Source organism: Macrobrachium rosenbergii, chromosome 31 (assembly GCF_040412425.1).
Source record: "Macrobrachium rosenbergii isolate ZJJX-2024 chromosome 31, ASM4041242v1, whole genome shotgun sequence".
Lineage (NCBI taxonomy): Eukaryota > Metazoa > Arthropoda > Malacostraca > Decapoda > Palaemonidae > Macrobrachium > Macrobrachium rosenbergii.
In genome coordinates this window covers 18,185,451-18,191,910 of record NC_089771.1, presented here as the reverse complement: position 1 = coordinate 18,191,910, position 6,460 = coordinate 18,185,451, and positions in this window count along the sequence as shown.

The following is a 6,460-nucleotide window of genomic DNA, read 5'->3' as shown; positions in this document are numbered from 1 at the left end:
AACAGTATTAATAACAAATAACATCAAACCATTAACAACCCTATTGCCAGTAGCACAAACATCGTCAGTGGCAGGGTAATTTGCATCACTAACATTACATTGTCTCCAGTGCCACAATCTTCATATCATAAATATCATTATCAACATAAGCAACAACGCCATTGACCTCACAATGCCAACGCATCATCACATCATCAACATCTCTATCTCCATCAGAACCTCTGTCACGAATTCCAGCTGTGATAACACGATCACCACCATCCCCAACACAAGTACCACCAACAGTGCCAGCGACAACAGCGCACCGCAAAAATACAGAGGGCTTTTAGTGACAGAAGTATTACATAAACAGAGACACGTGTCGAGAGCAAAGCAAACATTATAGGAACCGATCGGACATGGGTTCTAATGAAGCCATGGCATGCTGGCGCACACGTCCCAAAGATCAGAGTTTCAGCCAAACACGGATGCGACCAGACGTGATGTTTCTCATTTCAGTGAGGTGTTGCTGTTAGAATAAATAGAATATAGAATTTAGGCCAAAGGCCTAGCGCTGGGACCTATAAGGTCATTCAGCGCTGAAAGGGAAATTGACAGTCAGAAGGTTTGAAAGGGGTAACAGGAGGAAAACCTCAAAGCAGTTGCACTATGAATCAATTGTTAGGAGAGGATGGAAAGTAAGATGGAAGAAAGATAATATAAAGGAATGTAAGAGGTTGAAGCTAGGGGCCGAAGGGACGCTGCAAAGACCCTGAAGTAATGCCTACAATGCACCACATGAGGAGTAATGACGGCACTACCCCCCCAAATGGGGGTGTTTGTTGTTGGTTTTACTTTGTTATTCTATTTGTCTTCATATTTTTGCAATGAGTAAAATTATATCTTTCCGGCAGTAATAATATTTATATTTTTGTTTAGTTACTGTAATTTAGCATAAATATAAACAGGCAACAACGATTTCAAGTTGAAACTAGTGATAACTGTAATTTCTGATGTTCCATCTTCATTCTGAAAAACCACATCATATCTGATGATGATGGACGTGATCATATTTATCAAGAGGTCTGGCAACACTAAAAGAAATAGCTTTTTGAATATTGCAGAAAAGAAAATTTACTGATGAAGGTAACACCAAGTTTTTTCACAAATTCCGAATCATTACATGTAGCATTATCTACACACTGGAGGCATGATTTGATAATTATCGTTCAATAAACATTTGCTTTTTATAAAGTTCAACCTTATACCCTACTTAAAAATTTCCTTCAGATATATGTTGAACCTTACAACTATTTACTTTCACCCGAGGACTGAGCAATTGAAGAGTGATGAATTATTTGCATATCGTATTATCCAAGTTCAACAAATATATCTCCTGTGAGGATATAAGCAGCAACGGTCCCACAGTCCTACCTAGAAAAAGAGTGCCATATTTATTCTCTCTAGGAAACACCATCAAGTGCAATCTCATCTGCCAGGAAAAAATCAGTGACTGAAATCAAGTGTGAAGTCTTTAGCACATACTAAAAAAAGTACCAAAAATCAGGACAAATGTGAATTCCATGGCCCAAGTTGCTTCTAATGTTAATTTGAAAAGGGCATCAATACAGACGAATTGTTTCGTAAGGCATTCTATGAGGATGAAAAAGTTGATTCGAGGTACTTAGGCTACTGTAAATCAAGGTATACAGCTCAATTTCCATTTCTTTGTATAAACTATAATTCGTTCATTCATCTCTCTCTCTCTCTCTCTCTCTTATTTCGATAGCGTACCGTACTTGAACGCGAGCCGTACCTCAGTATAGTTAGGCCTATATCTATTAGGATATTTGGGAACCATTTCTTATTTGATTAGTACACGAAAAAGCTAAAACTATGTGTAGATATATATATATATATATATATATATATATATTTATATACCATTTTCCTAGCATTTTAGAAAATTTATATATACTGCATATATATACTGTATATATATATATATATATATATATATTTTTAATAACCTGAAACAAGGAATTCCCAAAAAATGCAACTTTCAAATTAGATTAAGGAACTTTAAAACTAGAAACTTTCGAAGTTTTGCTAGTCTTTAGTTATTCTTTTTGTACTGTATAAAATACTGAAAGCAATCCAAAGTATTTTTTCCTCCGAAACAAAGTTCCTTCTTGTTTTACTATGATAAATTTAGTATTAAGTAAATCATAGATGAACTTCCCAATTACTTCATCTTTAACAGTGAATGAAGATAGTTTTTACATCTGTTTGATTCTTTATATTTTCCTTGTATTAACTGGGCTATTAATCGACCAACACAGCCAAGACACTTCAAACACAAATATATACGTATGTATATATATATATATATATATATATATATATATATATATATATATATATATATACATATACTTATGTATATATAAATATTATATATATATATATATATATATATATAATATATATATATATATATATATATATATATATATATATATATATATAAACAGGAGTAGTTTTTACCATAATGTTTTCATGCATGCTTAAAAACTGATGTGAGAAGATTGGTAAAAGACTGCAAAAAAACAAAAATTATACTAGTGGAACGATATACTGAATAGATTATTGTAGAGGGCATGGGTTTAAAGAAAGGCAGGAGGAGGTACTATAGTATGTGAGCTGAAGACAAAACATTTATCTGTTCAAGGCCCCACATGGGACATTTTGCGACATTGCAACGATCGAAGAAAGTCATGACTATATATTTTATAATACTGGAAAGATCTCTCAACAGAAGCCCTCCTCAGCCCCCAAAAGAAAAGAATTCGAGCTTTGCTTAAAAGTAAGACTGTCATAAATCGCACTACTGAACTGCCACTTATTTTTTATTCTAAGATTCATGGCTCCTTCATCCTATAAAGGCACCTGCAAATCTTACGAAATGAATACACGTATTCACCAATATTTTCAGATTAGGATTTTTCATTTATATCCAAGGGGAATGAAAGACGAATCCTGGGATTCCTAAGATATCTGAAAATTCATGGAAATGAAGCACCTTGAAAAATTATAGTCGGCAAAATTGTTTCTGTAATATCGTGTCAGTTTCCACTTAATACATGCTATGTTTATTGACCTTACATTCTTGTTCGAACCCAGGTAATTCTATGCAAATTATGCCTATGTAAAAATTTGTGAAAAAAGTTTATTAGTTTCTGAGATATTTGCAAAAATGTGCAGATAGCCTTTGTCTTTTTTTTTATGCTAAAATTCCTCAATTAATACTCAAAAATTTTTTTGTACCATCTTTTTGAAGTATAAAATCCACGACGTTTTGTTTGTGTTGTTGCCTTATGATGTTCTACAATGTTTTTTGGCAAAAATGAACAATATTTCTTTCCAAATCCCACCCCAATATTTGATTTTGTCTTTCTCAAAAGATTTTCCAAAAATTTCAATAAATATCGCATAGTTACAAACAGCAATAAAAATTAATACACATCTCATGGCGTATGTCAATAATTGTCTTAACAAACCTATGAATAATGAAGACAATGGTGAGACATGCACCAATGAATAATGATTCAGATGAAGGTAATGGCGTTGCTAGAAAAATTTTCTTTTATAAATTCCAAAAATTTCCAAATAATTTCACTGTCTTACCTAATTAATAAACATCAATAAATATACAGTGGGGTAATCCTAACAATCTTGCCACTAATGATCAGTGATAAAGATACTCGTTATTAATACATAAAAAGTAATCATATATAGCCTATATGGAAAGGCATGAAAAAAGATGATGAATAAAATAAATGCTTGTACTCACCAGAACTGGAGAAGTTCTTGTGCTGTTTATCATTTTTGTAGAGTAGTCACTTGCATTAATCCATAGACATGCAGGGGCCATCAACAAGGGGTGGGGAGTGGGGAAGGGGGGAGGTAGGCAATGATGGAAAAGCTATGCCACAATTTGTATTCACAGCATACTGACAGAAAGACGAGGACTTGCATAGGCTGCTGTAATTTCGTGGCAACGGCCCACCACCCAACAAGTGCTTTCGCGAGCCGTTCACAAGTGTTGTGGGTATCCTTCTTTACTAGGCGAAAACCGACGTTTAAAGGCGAATTGAAATCTTGTAATACTTCAACTTTACCACGGGGACAGCTCACTGACATCCATCCAATAAGGGTACTTTTCATATAGTGCCCTGATTGAGGAAGTGAGACTTCAAACATTGCCGGTTAGGGGTGTGTTCACGGGCGTAGCACTGGAACAAACTGGCAGAAGTTGTACGTGTTCATGGACGTCCTATTATTTTCCAGGTGTCGGGGTTCGTGCCCCTTAAGTACTTGATAGTAGTCCCCCTATCAGACAACTCTTCCATAGCAACTTGAGTCTACATAGCAGTTACTGCATGAAGGAAAAGAAAGCAGCTTTGCAGTGTTATTTCCTTGCCCTTGGAGGTAACACAGTAGCTCAGTGTCCACTTCTTGCTTTCTCCGGCCTTAGGCATATCTCTTGTAATTTTCAATTGACCTGAAAGGCCTGGATATCACATTAACCTCAGCACCCATGACTCTGAAAAACACTCATGCTTGAAATTGCAAGGGGCTGGCCATCTTGGTGGAGTAGTTTTCTTAGTACCGATCTCCTTACTAAAGCTTAGTGAAGAGAAGCAGTTTCTTTTACCTTTTAACAACATTAGAAGCCTTTGTTTCCGATATAATAAGCATTTTTCTTCAATTTTCCTGCTGTACCTGGTGTTCAGCCACGACCACCAAGAGACAAGGCCGTTGGATATGACGTGATGACGTCAACCCTGCTAGTCCGAAGCTAGCGATTCTTTCTCTCTCGAGCTTCCTTCCCGTGCATCATTTGAGTATGAGGTTTTCTCGTGGTTCCGTTGTTTTATTTTTTAATTGGACAGTAAAACTTACATGCATAATGAAGTAGCGTGCCATGGATACATCTCGTGTGTTTTATTGGACGAACTTACTATGTTAAGTAGGTAAACTCAACACTAAGTTCACTGCAACAAGTATCTGACTTTTGCCTCTGGATAACATTATGATAACTAGCACTGAATAATCCCTTGGATTCCACTGCTTGGCTTCAAGCCTAAATTTCATATTCCATTCCATTCCATGGGATAACTGTTGACTGCAATAAAGTCTGTATTCATCACACTGAAACCAGCCCTACGCCACATTGGGAGTGCAAACAAACATAGTTAGGTTTGTCCGATAAGGTAACAATTTAGGCCTCTGCAAGTATAGCCTACACCCGCGTATAGCATAAGAAGGCTGTAGCCAGAAAAAGAGATTTAGGTAGGTATTGTGAGCAGCAAGGTAAAGCTCAATGTAAAGAAAGACTGATTTAGCCTAGATTGAATTTTAGTTGGAATTCATATAAACTAGACTTGACAGAATCTAATATAGGCTAGCCTATGTCAAAGAACTCCCACTGTAGCCTATGTTGAAGAACTCCCAGTGTAGCCTATGTCAAACAACTCCCAGTATAGCCTATGTTAAACAACTCCCAATTTAGCCCATGTCAAAGAGCTCCCAGTGTTGCCTATGTCGAAGAATTCCCAGTGTAGCCTAACCTATGTCAAACAACTCCCAATGTAGCCTACGTCAAACAACTCCCAGTGTAGCCTATGTCACACAACTCCCAGTGTAGCCTATGTCAATGAACTCCCAGTGTGGCCTATGTCAAACAACTCCCAGGGAAGCCTACATCAAACAACTCCCAATGTAGCCTATGCCACAGAACTCCCAGTGTATCCTATGTCAAATAACTCCCAGTGTAGCCTACCGTATGTCAAACAACTCCCAGTGTAGCCTATGTCAAACAACTCCCATTGCAGGACTTAGCAAGAGCTTTGAAAATGGCACAGACATAGAAGTTATAGGTTCATCACAAGTGGATGTACAGTATAGTGATAATATAGGCAAGTTACCACTGCCAGTAGTCAAAGGTAAGAGACAAACCTTATTGGACCTAGATTGGTTAAGGTGAATAAAATTAGACTGGCCTAGTATTCTAGGGTTGCAGGTACAAAACAGAAGGGATGTCAATAACTAACCTAACCTCATGGCATTACTATGTTTTAATGCTCATATGTACATGTCGTACAAATATTAAAAGACCATCTTTCCTCTTCCACAGGTAACAGATTTATGAAATAGCATACTGTACAACACAATACCCTACCTACAGTGAAGGCTGATTGCACAGTACATGTGTTTGTTCATTTTTCTGAAGTACGTCACTTAGGAGATTTAAAGATTCCTACAGAGGTTCATGATACGGATATCACTGAGCAGATATTGAATAACTTACAGAGAGCTGACATTGCTGAGAGTATTTCTAAAACCTGCAATAACATTGCTGTTACGAAATTAGTGATTTCATTTTTGGCAATAATTTTAGATGATCTGTCACACACTT